This window comes from Apodemus sylvaticus, chromosome 14 (assembly GCF_947179515.1).
Source record: "Apodemus sylvaticus chromosome 14, mApoSyl1.1, whole genome shotgun sequence".
NCBI classification, from domain to species: Eukaryota; Metazoa; Chordata; class Mammalia; order Rodentia; family Muridae; genus Apodemus; species Apodemus sylvaticus.
The window spans coordinates 56750577-56773464 of NC_067485.1; positions in this window are offsets into that span (position 1 = coordinate 56750577).

The window sequence follows — 22888 nt, forward strand, 5'->3', positions numbered from 1 at the left end:
CTCCAGCAGCTGCTGCACGCCTCAGGGAACAGCCAGAAAGCCTACTGTGCGCTCACCACCGAGCCTCCAAGGCCAGGCCTGTCTCAAATGCTGGACTCAGTTTTCGTACTTAAAACATAATTTGGAAGCCAGTGGGACAACTCAGCGGATAAAGATGCCTAATGGCTCCAGTTCATTCCCAGAACCCATGTGTGATGGACAGAGAGAATCCGTTCCTACAATGGTCCTCTGACCTCCACAGCAACACATGCGACAAAATTAAAATGTGATCAGTTTTTCATTTTTAATTCAGTGTCAAGAAAAAAAAAATTCCCCTGGGATAGTTTAAATGTCTATACTTGAGAAATCAGAATGAGCTTTGTTGAAGGTTTCCCTGTTTGATTTCTCCACATTCCAGAGAAAAAGAAAATTATTTTGAAATGGTTGCCGCTGCCATAAAATATCCACTATATTGAGAGAATGGGGGTTGCAGTTTTACAGGCCTGCAGAGTGGCTGGGCACACCGTGGAGGGAGAAGGAGTTAATCTGCTCTTGAAGACGTGGGGTTCTGAGACATGCTGCTTCTGGGCATAATCGAACAATTAATAAAGAACCTTTTATGTTTGGCCTTCAAATAAAACCCTCTTTTTGGACAAGTGGTTACAATGAGTGAGTTTCGAGTTAGACATTTTAAACAAGGGCTCACTGACCTTGGCCTCTAAATTATCCTAAGGTCCAGAAAACATGTGTCTCTATGAATTATTTAGAGTCCTTTAGTCCCGTTTCACCCAAGTCCGCAGTGGTGCTTGCCCCAAAGTGGCCTTCAGGCCAGGCCCCCTTCCCCATCCCCAAAGGGGCTGAGAGATACAGTCAGGGGGTCCTGTGAGGGACTTTGACAAGTGGCCACCCTGGTGCTGGCATGTTCCTGGGGTCTCCATGCCTTGCTAGAAGGAATTCCTTCCCTGTGGTGTCTTCGGTGCCTTGCTGCCAGGGCCTATCTTTCTCCTTACATCTTTTACATGCTTAGCCCCTACCCTAAAACTATACATCTCCTCCCCTGCATCCACAGCGGCAGTGTCAGTGGCAGCAGCGTGATGAATGACGAACAGGAAGAAGAGCAGGAGCCGGGGACTGCATTTGGGGCAATGGTTCTCCAGCCATGACGTCCAAATCGCTGCCTCTTGCTGGGCTTCCTAACCCACAGCAAAATGAGAAGAGGAGGAAGAGGATGAGGAAGGGGAGGAATGGAGGAGACAGGGAGGGGGAGGAGGGGTGGAGGAGAGGAGGAGGAGAAGGGGGAGGAGGAGGAGGAGAGGGAGGAGGAAGGGAAGGAGGAGGAGGAGGGGGAGGAGGAGGAGAGGGAGGAGGAAGGGAAGGAGGAGGAGGGGAGGAGGAGGAGGGGGAGGAGGAAGGGAAGGAGGAGGAGGGGGAGGGGGAGGAGGAGGAGGGGGAGGAGGAAGGGAAGGAGGAGGAGGGGGAGGAGGAGGAGGGGGGAGGAGGGGGAGAGGAGGAGGGGGAGGAGGGGGAGAGGAGGAGGGGGGAGGAGGGGGAGGAGGGGGAGGAGGAGGAGGAGGAGGAGGAGGATATGGTGTCCTTATTAGAGCATGTTCAACCTCTGGGGAAGTCAAATGTGTCCCGCTTCTGTTTATTCCTGAAGAACAGATAATTAGCCACTTTGTGATCCCAGCTTCTAGGGATATGACACTTGTACTGTTGACTGTGGTCCCTGAGGGTAGACACTCAGCCCTGCTCTCATGTCATGATCCCAACCTCTAGCAAAACTCTGAGACCCTGGGGCCATACAGAGAGAACTGACAGACAAGCCATAGACCTGTTTCCTTGCCTGTCCTGGATGACTGCTCAACATGACCAAGTATGCAGAGCATTCTGAACTGCTCCCCATAAACACAGAGTGACTGCAGGGAGATCCTAGTGTCTACATTTCTCCTCCTCTAGCTAGGTGGGGATGGCGGGGAGAGTTTCCCGAACCATCTGCATGCTGTCACAGTGCTGGGAATGAAAACGCCAAGCTCACTGCAGTTCTCATGGGACGAATAGTTCTTGGAAAGACTCTGTAAGAGCTGGTGTGCAGTATAGACTCTCCCCTCTGCACCATCAGAACATCTGGCAACTGTCCCATCGATACATTAAAGAAACGCTGCTCACCTCCACCTGCCCCAGGCTTTGACAAGCCCTGTATAGCAGCTTCTTGGGTTGGGCTGATATCCAGGAGTGCAAAGGCTGAGCAAGCTCTCTCTAAAACTTAGTCCACACTCCCGTCCTTCAGCCCTGCCTGGCAGGATCCGGAACCACAATAATAACACTAATAATCCAAAGTAGGAAGGAAAACTAAGCCAAGAGCCAGGTTCTCCGTGGAGAACAGGAAGTCACTGTGGCTCTTTTAGCTCGCCACCCACTGACTTGGCAGCTTCGATGGCGCTCCGGGATGCTGTGTCAGTTGGCTCAGCCCTCTGCATCTTCTGGCACTGTGAACTCACTCTTCTCCCATCATCTTTTCTTCACTCACTCATCTTTTGTTTGGCTTCCTTCCGTGAGAGCAGCACCTGCTTTCCCTATATGACCATCAGCACCAGGAAGGACAGCTGTGGCCAGGATAGCTCGGGTTGGAGGCAGCTCATTATCTGTTTGGAAAACTCTCCTTGGACCTCCTGAGGGTAAGAGGTTGGGCTCTCCTCCTGCCTGAAGCATCCAAGGACATAAGGTCTCGCTCTAAGCAATAACATTTTTTTTTTTTTGGTATCTTTCGATGAAGGCCCATTCCTTGTGCTGTATCTTCCACCAATCATAGATTGTCTAGGCGATCAGCTCTAGCCATTACATTCTCCTGGTCCTGGTAAGTAAGGGTACAGTGAACCACGGAACTGGACTACTCCATAGGTAGGAAAGGAAGCATTTGTTCAGACTGCCAAGGTTATCTCTCAGTGGGCAGGGGAGCAAAGCAGCAGGAGATCCCAGCACTCCTAGGGGTTGTGTTGTGTTGTGTTGTGTTGTGGTGGGAGACTGATGAGCTAGCTGGAGGTAGTCTGAGAACTAGTAGTTGGAGGTAGCCTGAGTCAAGGTAGTGTGGGCTTTGATCTGTTGGACATTTGTCCTTCCAGGTAGTTAGGGTAGGGGCACATAAGGGAAGCAATGGTTTTTCTTGACAATCAGAAATCCACTTAACCAGATTACTGAGGAATGTTGACTCAGTAGGAATCCTTCTGTTCACCTGAGCCCAGCTGGTCATTTAGAACATTGTTGCTGCCATTTGGGGGACCTGGGGGGGGCATCTAACAGATTTCAGAACCAGATCAACTGGGCCTCCACGGAGACTTGGGGCTGGTCCTGTGGGAAAGGGGTAAGTTTACAGTCCATTGATGGCTCTGCTCAGAAGCCAGACCTGTACTGAGCATGGTTACCAAGCAGGTGATCCCAGACCCCGGGAAGCTGAGGCAGGGGGATCATAGGACCACTGTAGGCTACACACTGGTATCTATGCTGTGCCATATAATTAATTAGACAGGAAAGGAAGGAAGGAAGAAAGGAAGGAAGGAAGGAAGGAAGGAAGGAAGGAAAGGAGGGAAGGAAGGAGGGAGGGAGGGAGGGAGGGAGGGAGGGAGGGGAAGAGCATGGGAGAGCAAGCTCAGCATAAATAACTGGAGGCAGAGCTGCAGTGGTGGGCAGGGCAAGGGCAGGGAGATGGGGTGGTTAGCTCTGGTGAGGATAGGGAGGTGAGATGTGGGTTCTGGAATGAAGGGAACAAAGACAGATGAGAATGGGATATAGCATGGCCTTTCCTACTAGATGTTTCCTGATGCTATAAACAGCCCTCCCCCATTGTACCCCGGAATTTTCAGTAGCATCCAAGCTAGGTCCAAGCACTCAAGTGTCAAAAGACACTTGTAGTGCAATGTAGGCCTGTTGCTGAGACCGCACAGCCTCCCCATGCACTCAGTGACTGGAGGGCTGGGTCTCCCAGGAGCAGAGTGCTGACATTGAAAGCAGGTCACCACTGGTCATCAGCAGTTTCCCTTCCCGATGTCAATGTACTGCAGCAGGTCCCTCACCTCAGCCTGTCCCTCACCTCACAGGAAACATCACAGCAGAAACGTAGAGCGACTGTTACTTACTGCTCCCTGAGTCCAGTTATTAAAAACAAGATGGAGCCCCTGTGGATCAGCAGGACCCATCGCATGGACTGTCAAGACATCTCATATGTCACAGCTAGAGTTAGCACAGTTCTGGTTTTAGTCTGTCTCTCACATAACTATATAGCTTGCTTTGTTTGTTTCTTTGTTTCTTTCTGTCTGTCTGCCTTTCTTTCTCTCTTTCTGTTTTTCTGTCTTTCTTCCTTTGGTTTTGATCTTCTTAACTGCCAGTGATGAAAATGGTCAGAACTTCTGTCATGAGAGAGCCCCACACCAAGGGCTTGCGGGTGTTTAAAACACCACACTGAGCATGTGTCTTCAACTTACACAGCACTTCTTAAAGCTTTCTATTGATTCTTTGTGAATTTCACATCATGCACCTCAATCCCAGTCATGTCCTCATAACCTCCTTCCTCATAATCTCCCCTCCAAAAATAAACCTAATTAATTAATTAATCAAATTAAAAAAAAGAAGTCTCACTGTGGAAGCTGTAGTATGTCACAATATGTCACACAGTGTACCCTTTTGTCCACACATCTTTATTTGCAAATGTTCATTGCTATGTGTCATTGGTGTGGTTGGAGACCTTTGGCTTCTACTCTATCACTACTGTATCCTCACCGGGACTCTTGTTCGATATCCCATTGTTGCCCTGTTTAATGAAGATTCTGCACTTTGGTTTTACAGGACCACACGCTCTACTAGCTCATAGATGGGGTAGACGTTGGGGTGAGCTAACTCAAAGCCCTGGATCTGGGCAGGGTGGTGGCTGAGGTGGTCAGCCTGCCAACTCTTCTGTGCCTAACCTACCAGGGCCAGGTCTCCTGTGGTGCCCAGGAGAGGGCGTGGCCAGCTTTCCTGCTCTCATGCCCTCAGAGCTGGCTCTTTCAAGCTGCCCAGGCAAAGAGGAAGGAGAAATCTGGACATCTCCATGGCCTCAGGTGGCAGTAGAGGTTACTCATATCAGGCTGTTCCTCGTTGTCGTCATTGTCTCCAGTCCCACCTCTCTTCCTAGTACACAAACCTCTCTGCTCTTCCCATCTCTCCACCACATACTTGCTCACTGTAGTCCTCAGGCTCCTTGGACATCACTTTTAAGACCTAACTGACATCTACAGTGGTCCATCCATTTTTCACTCGGTCCAAAGAGATGAGGCTTACAATCAAAAATGCTGGGAACCATTATCCATGCATTTCAAAATTTTGTGTGGGTGTGTGTTTATTTCATTACATTTACTAATGTATGTATGCATATATTGTATATTATATATCATATACTATGTATCATATACCATATACCATACATCATATAATCACAAATAATATATCATAAACAATATACCATATATTATGGTATATTATATTGATATTATATTAACATATTAATATTTTATATACACACACACATATATATATAATTTTGTGGACCTGGGGATGAACTCCCCCATGCTTTCTACATCTTAGTTCTCTGTAAGTCTTCAGTGGTGGCTGAAGCCATTGAAATTCCTCCCAAGATCTTCTGATTTTAGGCTGAGAGTTGTCCACATTGTCATCCCCCTAATGTGGCATGTCTGTCAAAAGCAGCTATCCCACTTACACCTGCAGACCTAGGAAAGTGGATCCACATGTAAGGTATACATGACAAATCAGTCTGATCTGGGAACTCTCTCAGCTTCTCAGCTCAAGAACACAATGTCCCTGGACATCCCTGATGTCAGCACTAACCTAGTTCTTATACCCAGTAGTCATGGAAAAGGCTAAGTCCCTCTATCCAGTGCATGTCGCACTGTTAAAAGTCTCTCTGGGGCATGAGTAGGGGACCACCAATAGAACACACTTGTGGTAATGGTACAATAACTCAGAGCAACAATATTTGTTCTGTCGTCAATGATTGGTGCTTGAGTCTTTGTCAAGGTTCTCTAGAGAAGCTTAATTTATAAAATGATATATGTGTGTTTACAGAATATATAATTAATTATATGAACATATAATAACATATAGTGAATATATATGTATGGGATTTATTAGAGTGGCTTAGAGACTGTGGTCCAACTATTCTAACAATTGTTGTCTCCTGACAGAAAGTCCAAGAATCCAGCCACGAGGCTAGATATCACAGCTGGTCTTCATTGTATGTCAGAATCCTGAAGAAGTAGACTCTGATGCCAATGAAGAAATGGACTTGCTAGTGAGAGTGAGGGCATACAGGCAAGCAGGCAAAGAGCAAGCCCCATTCTTCCATGCCATTTACATATGCCGACACCAGAAGGAGTGTCCAGATTTGAGGTGGGTCTTCCCAACACAAAAGATCCAATCAAGAAAAATCTCTCACAGGGATGTGTACCCAGCAGCTTGGGTTTTAGTTCATTTCAGATATAGTCAAGTTGACAACCAAGAATAGCAATCCTCGTCTGTGAACCAATTCAGAGAAGAGACTCTGTGAAGGACTGTGAAATTCCACTATAGTTTCTAATCGCACATCCCATGGCTCCCCCGCTCAGCTTTCCTCATAGCTGACTCTCAGAGCACCAAGATTTACCTCTCTGCCACTGTGGTTTCATCAACCACCGTTAGTGTACACTCACTTTGCTTCTCACTTAGAATTCTAGCAAGCCTGCAAGCAACAGGAATCCCAGGTCCACAGGGATTCAGACTCAGAAAAGCTATTTGCAAACTAGCTCAACCCTGCCAATGCTTGTGCCCAGCTACTTCCACCCTCCACCAGTGTGCTCTTCATTGCTTACATGTATTGGGTACATACTTGGCCTTCCCAGAGTACACAATCAAGAGAGCAGTTCACTAAGATTGCCTAATAAACCCATTCCAATATTCCCACACTTCCGATCCTTTCAGCTTCTTTCTTAGTGCCATGAAAAGTTCGTTTTAGCATCTCTACCTCAGTTACTGAAATCTACCATTGAAACTTCAGAACCTGCCCTAGCACTGTGAGGACTGGCTCCACATATTACCAGGAACTGAATGTCAGACATAAATGTTGTCTTAACTGAATTTGCCTCTCCTAAGGTATTGTTCCACCCGCTCAATCGAGCGTCATTACAAGCTCCCTTAGCCCCATTTTTCCAGTTACTGCAAGATTTTTCAAAATTTCTTTGCTATAAATAAGTTATTTTCTCATTATTCTTTCCTGCTTGGGTGAAGCTGAGATATAGCCATAAGTAGTATTTAGATAGAAATAAAAGGGTTTCAAGGTAAATTTTAAAAAGGAGATCAATGTGTCTTTTTGCCGGTCATTTGCCCTGGGAAAGATCTTGGCAAGGTCTTGAGGCATCAAGAGAATGTTCCACTCTAGTAAATAGTAGCTTAAAAGAGTCAGGATAGATCATTGGGATTTAAGTCTTTGAGGCACAGTCCAAATTCCAAACTTTAAGGCCCTAGGGTTTCCTTATCAGTACTCTGAATTTGGTGAGGGATACCTGTCCAGGCTGTACATTCAATGTCCTATATGGTTTGGTCAATTTCACAATTAGATCACAGGTCTAACTTTCAACACATTCTGCTCTTTGGGCTGCAGGTAAAAAGGTCTCCCCAGATGTTCTACAGAGGCCCTTACACTTCTACAGTATGTCTTAAGTTCATAACTGGCTGTCCTAAGATTATCTGGTAATAACACACCATGTGCCACAGCTGCCACATTGCCCACTGTTTTGCCTCTACCAGCACCTCATCCTGATCCTCTACAGGTGCCAATCACTACTTGATACTAGAAACAGCTGGTTTCTTCTGGGAGAATTTCTGGCATGGGTCTCAGAGCTATCTGCCAAGAGACAAAGAAAGAAAGGTCGGTATTCATTAATTTTTGTCCACATTTATTCAGAATAGACCCACATAAAATAAGCTTTCACAGTTATAAGCTGTACAAAGAACTGGCTACTGCAGCAGAGCTGAGGCAGTTGGGAGGATGTGTGGCCAAGGGCATGGGAAGAGACACACAAAATGGCCAAGTGCTGGCACGGAGCTAGGAGAGCCAGCCATCACAAACAACACACTATGTTTGACTTGGGGCTACTTTGGCATTTCTCTTCTACAACTTCTGCCTTTTAAAATTACTTTTGGTTCAGAATACCATTAAATAGAGGCTGGAGAAAAAGATGGCTCTGCAAGTAAGAACACTTACTTCTTTTGCATTTGTTTCTGGATTTGGTTCCTAGAACCCACATGGAAGCTCACAATCACCTTTAACTCCAATTCCAAGGGACCTGAAGTTCTCCTCTGGCCTCTGTAGGCACCTGTATGCATGTGGTGCAAAGAATTCTACACACGTACCCCAACAATAAAAATAAACTTAAAAGAGAATATATTAAGTGAAATTCATTCTCTTAAGAACAACCAGACAAACAAACTGGCACGTAAGGAAAGCTAAATTTGTGTGTGTGGTATGTGTATATGTTATATGTAGTATATGTGAGAGTGTGTGTATGGTATGTATGTGTATGTGTGTGTGAGTTTATGTATAATGTCTGTCTATATGGTGTGTGTATTGTGTGTATGGTGTGTGTGTGTATAGTATGTGTGGTATGTGTGAAAGTGTGTGTAGTATGTGTGTGAGTGTATGTGTATGATATTATGTATGGTGTGTGTATATGGTATGTGTGGTGTGTGTATATGGTGTGTATGGTGTGTATGGTGTATATGTGTGTGTGTGTTTGTATAGTATGTGTGACTATATATGTGTGGTACCTGTGTGCATGTGTATGTATGTGTGTGTGAATGTGTGTGTGTGTGAATGTGTGTGTGTGTGTGTGTGTGTATGTGTGTGTTGGGAGCACAGATCAATGTTGGGTATTATTTCTTAGGGACCAAATACCTGTATTTTTTGAAACAAGGTGTCTTACTGTAATCTTAGGCTCACTGATTAGATAGGGTTTGGCTGCCTACTTTTACCTCTCCCGTGCTGGGATTAAAGGCGCAGATGCCTGGGAATTGACCTCATACCTGGATAGTATGGTGGTTTGAATAAAATGGTTCCCACAGGCCCATAGGGAGTGGTGTTATTAGGAGGCGTGGCCCAGCTGGAGTAAGTGTGGCTTTGTTGGAGGAAGTGTGATGTGGATGGGCTTTTAGGCTTCAGAAGCTCAAGTCTGGTAAATATGTCTCCATCTCCCTGCTGCCTTTGGATCGAGATGAAGAATACTCAGCTCCTTCTCCCACACCGTGCCTGCCTGTGTGCTGTCATACTTTCTACCATGATGATAATGGATCAAGCCTCTGAAACTTTAAGCCAGCACCAATTAAATATTTTCCTTTATATGAGTTGTGGTCATGCTTTCTCTTCACAGAAATAGAAACCCAAACTACGACACGTAGTAAACACTTTTCTGACTGAACTACCTCCCCAGACTACAGTTAAGAGCTGGTCTACACCAAGATTACAGCAATGTCTTAGTTTCCTTCTATTGTAACTTGGGGAGGAAATGGGGTTATTTCACCTCATGGGTTACCACTGCAGGAAACCAAAGCATGAACTTAAAACAGGAACAAAGAGGCAGGAACTGAAGTAAAGACCATTGGGAAACGCTGCCTACGAGCTTGCTTTCTGTGGTTTTCTCAGCCTGTCTTATACAACTCAAGGTGCCCAAGGGTAGCACCAGCTTGTATGGAAACGAGTGGACATACTGTGGAATACCCAAGAGGCATAGGATTGTCTTTGGCAGGAGTGGGGAGGCAGGACGCCAGTAGTTTTGAACAGAGATGAAGGTGATACTAGGTCATCTGAACTGTGCACACACACTCCCACATCAGTGTGAATACTCCTGGGTTCAGTGAATACAACAACTAAGCTCAGGAGGCAGGGATACAGATAAATAGGGAGGCAACTTTGGTCCCAGAAAGACAGGGCTGACCCTGGGGGATCTGTGGTGCAGGTGAGCTTCCAATCTGCATAGACCGCCCTTGTGGAGGAGGTGAGGAACCAATCTCTGCCCTCAGAGTTAGGTTCACACACAGAGTCTGTCAACCCTTTCAGTGGCTCTGGCTGTCCCTAGCAGGAGACACTCCCTTGTCCTGCAGGACATCTCCGGGTTTTTTAACTCGTGAACTCCACAGCATTGACAAACAGGCCAATAAAATCTCTGTAACATTTGGCTTCGGTATTCCCTAGGACTTTTACACACCTGGTTCTATAAAGTAAAAGATGCACTGAGTTTATAACAGTACTTCTTGTCCGTCTCTGATCTCCCCCTCCAGTCTGCCCTCTGCAGCTGAGCTGGCGGGACACAACCCTTTCTGAAGTCTCCTCCACAGGACGGACAATGCCTCATTGTGTGTAGAAGGTCACCTATGGTCACCTCCTTGAGCCTGGGCCAATAACCCTCCCAGGGGTTTGACCAAGAGAGGACAATTTAGGTGCTAAGTTGCTCGTGGACTCTTCCTTCAGCCTTTGGAGGAGGGCAGGCAACATCGCTGGTGCTAGACTTTCTTCCTGGAGACACGCGTGTTCTGAGCCGTATAGCTCCTGCCCTCCTCCATCCTTGGTGGAGTGCAGGCAGACAGTGTTCATGGGAAAACGTAGCTGCAAATGCTCCTAGGAACCATCGGTGGACAGAGAACTGCAAGAGACAAGAACCTTCCAGGGCACAACTGGGAGCCCAACTCAGTGGTCAGGGAGGAAGAGAACTCATCTCCGATGTCCCCTAACTATGTGGGAGCACGTTTGTCCCCTTGTGCCCTAAAGAGCTTCCTGTGACTCAGAGGAACTCTCTCCAAGGAAACCAGACCCCAGCAGGGAGTAGAATTGGTACCGCCCGAAGCAGTACTGGGGCAACTGGAATATATACACATACCCTCAGCACACACCTTCATAGAACACATCTTACCAAACATTACCCACAGGTCATTAATCGCATGCTCACAGTGTACATTCCCCAAAACACAACAGAAGAGAAAAATGATTTTTTTAAACGTATTCATATTTGGGCTGGAGCGACAGCTCAGTTGGTGAAGTACTTTCCTTATAAGCACAAGGACCTGCATCCAATCCCTGAAGCCATGGAAACCGGCAGGCATGGGCACATGCTTGTAATCCCAGTGCTGGAGAGGCAGAGACAGGAGCATCTCTGGGGCTCATGGACCAGACAACCTAGGCAGCGCCCACACTGCCTGGCCAGTGAAAATCCTCGTCTCAAAAATGGTAGATGGATAGCCAGGCAGTGGTGGCGCACGCCTGTAATCCCAGCACTCTGGGAGGCAGAGGCAGGCGGATTTCTGAGTTCGAGGCCAGCCTGGTCTACAGAGTGAGTTCCAGGACAGCCAAGGCTATACAGAGAAACCCTGTCTCAAAATACAAAACAAAAAAAAAAAAAAAAAAACCAAACAAAAACAAACAAACCAAAAAACCCGGTAGATGGGGTTCACGATGATGACATCTGGGGCATGCTCCGCTGCGCTCATTTACGCGTGTACACACCCCCACACTCACGTGGACACGTGAACGCATGTACATAAAAGCATATCCAGTATATACTGGAGTTTATCAAATTCAAATGAAAATGATTGAATAAATACAATTGAGCAACAGAATTCAGGAATGAGCTGAAAGAAGAGAGGCTGGTGTGGGCAGGAGACTGGGCTCTGTTCCAGCACAACAGGAGGGAACGTGGGGGAAGGCTTCACATTCTACCCCAGGACCTTGGCTGCAGGCTGTCTGCCTGGCCACTCAAGCTGGGAAGCTTCTCCTGGATCTTCTCTGACCACCCAGCTCACAGGCAAGTCCTGTGGCTCCGCCTCTCTCAGAACCAGACCAGGGTCTCCAAGGAGGCTGGCTTCCTTGTCTGCTGCCCTGTCCTCAAAGCCATGACACTGCCTGGCACACACCGGGTGTCCTTGCCGAGGACCGAGCACAGGAAAGGCGTCTCCTTATGCGTTTCTGTGTATCACATGCTTGCAGGTAACCGTGGAGCCGCAAGAGTATGTCAGAACCTCAGGAACTGGAGTTACAGGTGATTGTGAATGACCCAGTGTGGGCGCTGGGCACGAAACCCAGGTCTCTGGAAGAACAATAAGTACCCTTAACCACTGAGTACCTCTCCAGCCCCAGGGTCCAGTCTTCAACAGTACTGTCCACAAGCCCACAGGGTGACATGCTCATGTCACACTCTTAAGGAAGAGTTGTCTGCATAATCCCAGGCCCGGCATGGCGGCGGCCGTCTTCTCCAGCAGCACACGTGGGAAGACCCAGATGAGAGGCCCTGGATTTCTAGCAAGCTGACTCACGGCCGCTTTTACTTTGTTCTCCGTGTATGAATATATTTTCCAGATATTTAAAAATAACCACCCATTTCCTTTATAACTGTGGAAAGTGAGTAAGATTGATGGTGACTGTGAGGGATCCAGGCCTTCTGGAATGAACCGTCATGTGAACCAAAGGTCTGGCTGCTTGAAGCACCCTGGGAAACAGCCACATTTGAACTTGCCCACGGTGCATGACTAGGATAGCACTGCTTCCAGGCCATCTCTCCGTGATCAGGAACAACCTAACAATGGCTCCTTCCTTCCTTTTAGGGGCCCATTAGAGTGAGTGCAGCTCAGGTGACAGGTGGTGGTATCAGGGGGAAAATAAATCCATGTTTTACTTAACAGAAAAACTGAGAAGAAATGAGTCCTTCCAACCCCCACCCCTCACGCCCAGGTCCTAGGTATCATCTTGGAAGCTCTGTATAGGAGACTTGCTTCTTTGTCCCCTCTGGGCACCCTTTATCACTTGCAGTGATAATTGGGAGTCGCCAACGAGACTGTCACCTTGCTGGGACTTACTGTACTTGACATCTGAGTGGCCCTGAGACTGGCACACAAGGAGGGGCCCTCGGATGGGCCTGGCGAGCTCATCTGGAGAGATTGCTGGGGCCATTCTGGGCCCAGGGTTTCTTCTATTGCCCATTTCCCCAGTACCTCAGGTTCACCATCTGACCTAGTAAAATGCTGCCCACCCCGTCCAGGTATTTTTAAAGGGAAGTGAAATGAACCTCCGGGACGTTAGCTAGGGATTCGCTGTCATACGATTTAAGCCTTGGTGCCTTACTTGAGGCTCTGAGGAGGTGTGGAAGGAAGATTTGGGATGTAGTGGGAGGGAGGGAGGGAGGAAGGGAGGGAGGGAGGGAGGGAGGGAGGGAGGGAGGGAGGCCACTCGGGATGTGCCTGTGGGTTGGTAGCAGGACATCAGCCAGACTTTATGTGTTTACTTGTTGTGTGTGTGTGTGTGTGTGTGTGTGTGTGTTAGCTAAAGAACAAAAAAGTTAGCCAAAAGAAAGTTGCTTTACAAGGGTGCTGACAGCTGGGCATGCGCTGTTTCTGCAGTGCTGGACAAGTGTGACACCCAGCTAGTCCCATCCCCTCCCACTGGGCAGCTTTGGTGGAGGGGTGTTGGGTTAAACTGGAGACTGGGTGTGGCCTGCGTCTGATGATTCCTACCGCCTGACCTTTTACCTCTGGGTCTATCTGAATGTAAGTTGTGATTCTTCCTCATGACAGTTTACAGAGGTCCTAGCAGAGCTGTCTACCTCCAGAAGTGGACGCCGGTCATGCTTCTAGCTGCTGTCTAGACCCTTATCACAAGAGAGGCCCACCGTGTGAGTCCTCACCAGTAAAACCCAGAGCTCAGAGTCCCCTGGAAGGGAGGCTAAGGCTAGTCAAATTCAAACTTGTTAGTTAATAACTGGCAGTGGTGTGTGTGTATGTGTGTGTGTGTGTGTGTGTGTGTGTGTAGGAAGTCCTTCTTGTATGTTAATATTCCTGTTTGTAGTGACCACAGGGTCACTGACTTCTGCTCCTCAGCCATTGCAAGGTTAAGATTGGGGACTAGAGGTTTCATTAATTCCAGCACTGTTAGCATTTGACTGTGGAGTGGCTTTGGAACACCTAGTGCCTACCAGTGGCAGAGGCTGCTCCAGCTTGTACATCAGGTTGATGGCAGGGTTTTAGGAACACTCCTGAAAACTGAGGCCCAACGTCAGCCTACTTACCCTGACCCTCTGAGCTGTGTCACCCCAAATCACACTGGCTAGAGCTACGTTTTCTGCCTTGGGCACACCACAGCAAGGAGGCCTTTTCCTGGCCCTCTGTGTTCTTAGTTCTAAGAGGGTTTATCTAGAGGTGACAGACAGACTTTCATGTCTGTTCCTTTAACTCCCATGTTCTGTGCTCCAGTGGGGTGTAGAGGACACAGTGGAGGACAACCAGATTCCTGACAGGAGGTGGCCTGGGGGAGGAGGCACGGTCCTTGTGACAGCCTTGCTCCATGCTGACTAGTGCATGACAACTGCCCCTTCTGATCTGTAGCCAAAGGTGACTGCACTTGTGGGGACTCTGAAATCTGTCTTCTATTCCCCTGCATGATTTGTCATTCACTGGTGTGACATAGGCCATGGTTCCCTGGAGATTGGAGACACAGGCCTTACCTTATCTCCCTTCCATATGGAGGGATAAGAGAGGGCCAGAGGCCCACAGAGGCAAGCCAGACTTCCCTGAACTCTGCACCGCTGAAGCCGGAGGTGCAGGTTAGCTCTCTGCTGCTTCTTGGTCCTCTGGTCGCCCTGCCTCTGTTTTCCCTCTTAGCTCCCCACAGTAACCTGACAGAGGACAGGCCCACCCCCCACCCCCACGCCCAGATCCTGATCAGGGAGTTTTACAGGTGGGAAACGGCTGTTTGAATGCCAAGTAAGTGCCCCTGGGCACACCCAGGCAGGTTTAGGACAGCCAGTGTGTACCATTCGATCAGACCTCTGATTTGTGGCGGTCATTTTTAGGTGCTGATGTCTGATGATGGGTCTTGTAGCACACAGTCAGAGTGTGGCTCATACCTGTTGGGAAACAGGGAGAAGCCAGCTTGTGGAGAAAGCAAGCAACGGCTGCTGTGCAGGTTAAGAAAAGAGAGAAAGGTGCTGGAGAGATGGCTCAGTGGTTAGGAGCACTGACTGCTCTTCCGAAGGTCCTGAGTTCAAATCCCAGCAACCACATGGTGGCTTACAACCATCCGGAATGAGATCTGGCGCCCTCTTCTGGTGTGTCTAAAGGCAGCTACAATATTTACATGTACTACTAAATAAATAAATAACATTCTTACATATAATAAATAAGTCTTTGGGCTGGAGTGAGCAGAGGCCCTGAGTTCAATTCCCAGCAGCCACATGATGGCTTACAACTATCTGTACAGGTAGCCACAGCATACTCATATACATAAAATAAATAAATAAATCTTTTTTTTTTAAGTAAGAAAAAAGAAAAGAGAGAAAGGCAGCTGGCAGCTGCCTAATTTTGGGTATTGAGCAGACCCTCCGTCTGTAAAACACATTTTGTCCAGTTTGCTAAAGCTAAGTCCAGGTCACGTGTACAGTCTAGGGAATAAGGGCCTTAAACGGCTACAAGAAGTAGGAAACAGGAATTTATACTTCAGCAACCCTGAGCACTTCAGCTGGGAACAGTGGGCTGTCAGAAATTAGAAACCTAACAGCATTCAAAACTTGGGAGAATATGGAGTCTGCAGAAGGCGTTCCTGCGGTGGATGCACGTCTTTTTAACCCAATAGTCCCCCCCACCCTTGCATCCCAGTTAATGCTGTGAAAGCAGAGAGGTGGGGCAACTTCCGCGGGATCCCACAGCCTGAGTGGCTGGGTCTAGAACCCTGATCTCCACCTCGCAGCTCCAAGGCTGAGTAAAACCCCGAGGCTCTTTGGCTCAGTCAGCCAAGCGCAGGAACCAGGCGCGGCGATCGAGCTAAATAAGCACGTGTTGCTAGGCTGGCGACAAATAACGCGGCTAATTCTTCTCGGCCCGCTGGTCCCGGCGCACAGGGGCCGTGGCGGGACCGCGCCCCAGAAGCAGCTGCAGAGGCCGAGGCCGCCCGGGAAGACACACAGCGGGCCCGAGCTTGGGGTCCTCGCCCGCCGCGCCTTTCAGAGTTAATTAGCCCTCATGAATATGGATGCCACTGCCGATTTAATACGGTTGAGAGGTCATAACCTGACCTCGGCGAGGCGTGCAGAAAGAAAAGAGGACTTTTCTCAGCTCGCCTCCTAATTGAAAGGCTGGGTTGTAGACTGTGCGCGGTGGGTGTGATCGCGCCACCGCCCAGGCTCTGCTCGCCCGGGGAGCAGTGGCTGCGGCCGCCGCCCTGGCCACCGCGCTGCCCAGGAGCAGGGCCTAATTACCTACAGGTACGTGCGGGGCGGCCTGCCCTGCCTCCCACCGAAACGTCGCTGCGATGCGACCGCACTGGAAATGGGTTCTGGACCCTTCCCTCTTCCACGATGGTTTTCATTTCCTGTAATTTGGAGCTGGAAGCTTTTATGGAACATCACATGGTCTTCGTTTACACAGGAAATCGGCTGCAGTTGGGAGATGATACTGACTCACTTTTGTTTGTTTGTTTTTTAAAAATCCTTCCTTTCTCCCACCTCACCTCCCCCCCCCCCCAAAAAAAAGAGGTAAAAAGAGAAAAGGGCAGCTTGTGATATTTGCTTTTGAAATAGCTTTCTTTTTTTGATTCCAAGTCACTGTTCTCCGAAGTGGGCCGTGATTACAAGGGAACCGTAGTTTATTTCTGACACGTGGTAATCTCTCCGTGTGAAGCGAGCCCAGCGCCAAGGGATTCTTTAGCTTTTCTCCAGCAAAGGAGCCAGCCTAGAAGGGCGGGGGCGGCCGGGGCGCACAGCTGTGCCTGCTGCGTCCCTTTGAGGGTGGGAACCGTTTCCGAGGCTTGCAGGGGAAAGAGGGCTCAGGTAGCCTGCCAGACTGAATGCAAACCAGTCAGCCTTGGAGTTTAGTTTTTAGTTTACACCTTGGGCACTGCCAGCGTCGAGCCCTAAAGTCGCCGCCCACACCCTGACAATAGCAAAAGTCTTCGTCATCCAGTAACCCTCCCCAAATCTGTTCTCAGCCTCGCCCGAGACATCACCCCGGCCATCACCGGAGAACCGCCGGGCTCTAACAAAGATTGAGAATGACATGGAAGGATTACGATGTGGTTTTCGATCTGCCTGCGTGCTGCCACGGACTAAAAACGCCCCCACCCTACCCCCACGTCTTGCCCGCCCCCCCCCCCAGCCTGCACGCCTTCCCCCCAACCCCCCGGGGCGGTTCCAGCCTCTCAGCCTCCACCCACTGGGCTGAGGCGAACCTGTGCTCCCTGTGCAACAGCGCCACCTTGTGGCCAGTATCCCACCTCGTAGCCCTTCTCTGGGGACCCAGAGAAGATGCCTTCAAACTTTAGGGTGTCCGGGTCTGAGTTCAGCACAGCACTGGCGTTCCTGCTGGGAGCTGGAATGAGCTCACCGTCTTTCTTCTTTCTGGAATGATCTGAAAACACAGAGAACTGTGGCTCTTCGTTTCCTTTCCTAAAACACTCCACAATTAGATATCATTCCTTTTAGTTAAGGCTTGACTCCCAATTAAATAATTCAGGCACCTATTTCTCGGTGAACTGGCATGAGTAGGACTTCAGAGAGGGGGAAGAACAGAGATGGGGGGGTACAAGACAAACAGTTTTAGTCTTTGAAGGACAATGTGCTTCTCCCTCCCTCCCTGGGACTAAGAAAGATGGCCCCAGGGGGTGGCGGTGGGGGTGGGGGGAGGGGGAGGGGGCGTCTTGTAGGGAAAGAGCCCTGCACTCAGTTCAGGGTTGGAGAAGATACCAAGTTTTCATTGGGTCTCCAGGACCTGTGTGGCTCTTGATGGTCACGTGTCCCCAGCAGCTGAGAGTCATTTCCCTGCCACTCAGATGGGTGACTCCAACCATCTTTTACCTTCTCTCTCAGTCCATAAAGTCCAACGGCCATCTGTGTGAACATGAACTCAGCTGTCTACAGGCTCTCTACCAGGCCTGCTGACAGTGGAGGGCAAAGGCTCTTCCTGCAACCTCCCAATAATAAAGGTGGTAACTTGACCTACTCTTTGAAACCAAATATTAGCTAGGATGCCCACAAGCCCTTGACTACTGAATCTCTCCATCTGTGCCATAGACAAGCCACCGGAGGCTTTCCTGGGCTTCCAGGCTAGACCATCAATGGTCCCCTCCACTACACAGGTCTCCTCCACTACACAGGTCTGCAGCTGCTCCTGCCGTCACAGGAAGCACAGGAAAGAATCCTATTCCTTCCTGCAGGTGGACTGTGTTCACTGTTCCTGGCCTCTGGTGACCCAGAGTTCCTCCCAGGAAGCTGCACGTGCCCTATTACCTAACTGATGAGCTATTTGGGTCGGCATAAGGGCTGCTTGGCATTTCCTTGGCTTGGCAGCCTGGGGATGAGAGTTTGCATGGAGTGCTGCTTCCCTTTGTGCCCACTGCAACGAGGTGGACTGTTCGGAAGGGCGTGGTCTTGCTCTAAAAGCAAATGCCTGAGAGCCTCTGCCTTGGAACTCACAGACATTAGTAAATGTCTAATGTCCCTTAAGGGCCTGAGCTGGCACCGCCTGGCGCCTCACCCCTGCGGCCTCTCCCTTTGTCAGCATGTGCTTTCTGGGAGAGTAGGCAATCCTGAGTTCCAGCACCCAGGGTTTTATATCCTGGCCACAACTGCACATAAATCTACCTTTTGGTATGTATTCATTCCTGTTGCATTCACAGTAGGGTGGGGGGAAGCCTCGTTGGAAACAAGCCAGAATGAGACATATAATGATGTTGTTTAGAGGCAACTGTGTCTTTCAGTGTTGTTGACAGTAAAATAAATTAGCATAATAAACATAATTTGCTCAAAAAAAAAAAAACTAAGGAAAAGCAGATGGTTAGTGCATTCCTGTAGGACCTGTTGGTCCAAGTTTGCACGGCTGTTTAGCGGTTTGTGCTGCCTGTGACAGATGCTCTCTCCCGGTTCCAGGTTTCCCTCCATGATGGGTGCGGGCGGGTGGGTGGGGCGCCTCTCAGCAGGCAGTCTCCTGTGTGGGATCCGGTGCCTAGAAAGAGGTGCAGGCGCCCCCCCCCCCAATAGGGGCCAGCCCTAGCAGCAGGTTGGTCTCCCCGCTGTGCAGAGTCACAGCCTGCAAGCGCCCTGGGCCATTAGCATTCAAGTCCTGTCGCCTGCCCTGAGTCCATCCTTTGTGCATGGGAACAAGGGAGCTTTCTTCCGGGGAGGATGGCGCCAAAATGTTCCAGCTTTTCCAGGCCGGCCAGCGTCCAGAGGCTTCTGAGGCCAGTGCGTTTCCGTTCTCGTTCATGGAAGAGAAAAGTTGTTGTTGTCGTCCTCCTCGTCGTCGTCATTGTTGTTGTTGTTGTTGTTTTGCTTCCCCTGAAGGCTGTGGAGCCTGGAGGTTCCTTTTCCTCTTTGGATTGGAAGTGAAAGGACCTGCAGGTCACTGCCACCGCAGATCCACTCATGGGCTGAGGCTCATTAGCAGTCTCCCATGATGCTGCATTCTTTCCTGAGAACAGAGAGGAAAGCCAAGCAGAAAGGAGGCAGTAGGGAACTGCTCAGAAAAGCTCACTGTACAAGGCAGCTGGAGAGCTGAGGAAGGGCTCACAGCGAGGAGGATCATGGGGTCGGGGTGGGGTGTGGGGTGGGGGACTGGTCTCAGCTCCTGGGCACTCCTCTGCTTCCTGGGCACTTCTGTGTCAAAGTCTGGGTAATGGGTACTGGAGAGTCTGAAGATGTGCAGGAAGCTGTTTGGGGTGGAAAGAGGTTCGAGGAGAAATACTGGCTAAATAGAAAACAACCAGTAAAAGGACACCCTGTCCAGGGGCAGCTTGCACCATCCCATAGATGTTAACACCGGAGTTAGCCAGATTCTAGAACCCAGAGATAGGTGAGCTTTCCCGTGCTGAACTTCTAGGTCATAGCATGGCAGCCTTGTTACTTTGACAGCAGCATCCAAGGGGGCTTCAGTGGGTCAGAAGGTACATTTATTTCTATGTGCGCATCCCAAGGTCTTTTGAGCAGAATGTGGACAACTGGGGATCTGGTCCAGGATTTGTCCCTCCCTGTATCTTCTCTCTTCCCGTTCACATTAGAGGTTTAGCTAAAGTTAGAAGTCAGTTTTGGTTTTCATTTACCATCCTCACACCAAATCCTTCAAAAGTGCTTTGTCAGTGCTGAATCCAGAAACCACGCCAAGTCCGTCCGCTGCTCTTCGCGGTGGTGGTGGTGGTGGTGATGGTGGTGGTGGTGGTGGTCACCATCTTCTTTCTCCCCTGCTCTCCCCAATGTGCTCAGACTCAACGTGAGGATTCGCTGTCCTTCAGCTTAATGCCTGTTCTCGGGAGCCAGGTTCTCTGGGAAGCAAGGGCAGAGGTGACATTAGTGAGGCTAGGGTGCTGAGGGTCCGTGAAGGAGAGCAGAGACAGGAGGAGACAGGGCAGAACCTTTGAAGAAAAGGCAGAAGCTACATGGGAACAGAGAGCCTTGCTCAGCAGTGTAGCCGAGGACAGCCAGCCCTGAGGGATCCCCCCACTGGAGCCCCAGATCCCCCAACCCTGCACAGGCCAGTGTGGGTACAGCGTAGCCTGGAGTCAGACATTATGCGCTTGTTGGCACTGGGGCTGGAGACTCCTGGTTCTCTCCAGAAAAGAAAGTCAGCATTACACCTATGGCTGCCACCCGTACCAGGAGTCCGTTCCTACTCTAGGTGGCACACACTGGCTCACCAAGAACTGCCTATTTTGTAAGCACCCAGCCAGTGTGCCAACCCCTGGACCCTAAGCTAAGCTTCTCTCAATTGTTAGGGTTGTTTTTTTTTTTTTTTCTTTTTTGTCTCTCCAGAACATGTCTCTTCAACTTCCAAAGTCTCTTGCTTCTTGTAGTTCAAGTCTCAGTTCAGATGTCCACAAAACTGGGCCTTCAATTCCTTGCCCCTTATCCCTCTCTTTCGGGGTTCCCCACTTCAGTTTGCACTCACACGTCCCCCTGACCCCTCTTCTACTTTACATAAATATGAGCTCCATAACACTTTTTAAAGATTCTGGACCATTTCTATTTGGTTGCCACCTTGTCCCTAACACAGTACTTGGCACACAGTACTGTTATGTTAAAGCAAATGAGTGAGTTAAAAAGGAATGTTAGTGTCGAAATGGTGACGTGGAGACCCCACGGGAGGGGTAGAAGAGGGACACCTGTATTTGGTATGAGGGAGGCACGCTGACCAGGAAGAGGAAGGACAGGGGTGGAGGTGGAGGGCAGACCTGGACTTGACAGGCTCTGCTTGATGCCCGTGAGACCCCCTGAGGAGACTTCTCCTCTCACCCAATGCAGCTAAAGGGTGAGGGGAATTGGCTTTCAGGAAGGATTCTACCCAGGGATGGCCCTTGGGCAGGGAGTGGGATGAGTTACCAAGGCAACTGCTGGTATACCTTGGTAGTTGGGCCTCCAGATGGTTGTGGGGATGCCTTTTTGCAGCTAGGCATAGTTACCCACACATGGGGCAAGTAGACTCTGCATCCTCAAAGACTTGGCATGATGACAATATTAGTTTTGATACACCTACCCTTTTGTGGTGCTCCTGAGAGTAAATTCTCCAAATCTGGTCCACCATGATTCAGGACAGAAAATAGGTAATTTTATCTCATGAATATCCTATATGCCTCATGAATATCCATAGAATCTTCTTTAAAAATCCACAACATAGACCCCCCGACATACTGCTTATCACTGTATGTATGTGCCCTGCTCAAGAATCATCTCCCAACAATTACAAAAGCCTCAGCGGGGGCCTAGCAGCTGTTACCCAGATGTTCTGCGCAGCAGCTGGAGTATTGTTTGGTATCAATAAACACCATCTCATGCGAGAGCTGAGCTGCAAGTGGTGACAGCCACTGCGGTGAAGATCATTCTCAGGGAAGAGGAAGAAGCCCAGAGACTAAGAGTGGACCTTCCCTCCCAGCGGGCGCTGCCTGCTCTCACAGCCCGCTGTGACTGAGGTGCGGAGTGTTAGCGGCTCCCAGGCTCAGATACAAGGCCAGTTTGCTATTGGAGATGGCTGTTCAGAGGTGTGTGCTGAATCCCACCTCCCAGTGTGTGGTTCCTAAGCCCTACCTGAACCCTTTGCCACTCCCCCCGGAGCTCTGAAGAGTTGGAACTCCGTGGGCCGAGGAGCTTGCTCGCTAGTGCTCTGAGCTGGCTACAGCCAGTTTTAGAAGCAAGAGTTCCGCCTCTCCAAGACATCCTGTTAGTGTTCTTCCGCTCTCACTTAGGCTAGACAATAAAAACTGCCTGCAGCAGTAACCAGCCTGGCTTGGGAGATGATCGAGCAGTTCACGTGCCCACCAGCAGGGGGAGATGAAGCCAGCGCTATTAGGTCAGCGCACCACGGGACTTGAGCCTCCATGGGAATCAAAGGCAAGAACCTAGCTAGCTTAGCTCTCATTTTGCAGGTGTAGAAGCAAGGACCTAAAGACCTCAATAGTGATATTCTGTGCTATGTCACTTGACCAGGTAATAGCTAAACCAGGCCCCAAACTCCTGGTGTCAACATTTCCTTCCTTAGTCTGTCCATAGCTACACCTATCTTCTGAGTGAAAAATTACTGGCTAGCTCACTACTAAGGAAAGGACAAAATTTCAACCAATAGTTGACCTTAAGAGTGAACCAGTAGAGAGTAGTATATTATCCATGAAGCCTTGAGAGATGTAGAAGATGTGACATAGACTCCATGGTTGCGTATCCCTAGAAGGGACAAGCCTGTCCTAAAGGCTGAGGCTCCAGGTCTTCTAGTGTGCACCCAGACAAGCTAAGGCCATTTGTAAGTCTGGGTACCATGTGCTGCCCGTGTTGAGGCCTTCTAAGGACCAGAGGTCAAATGAGTCAGGATCCAGGGATGGACTCTGGTC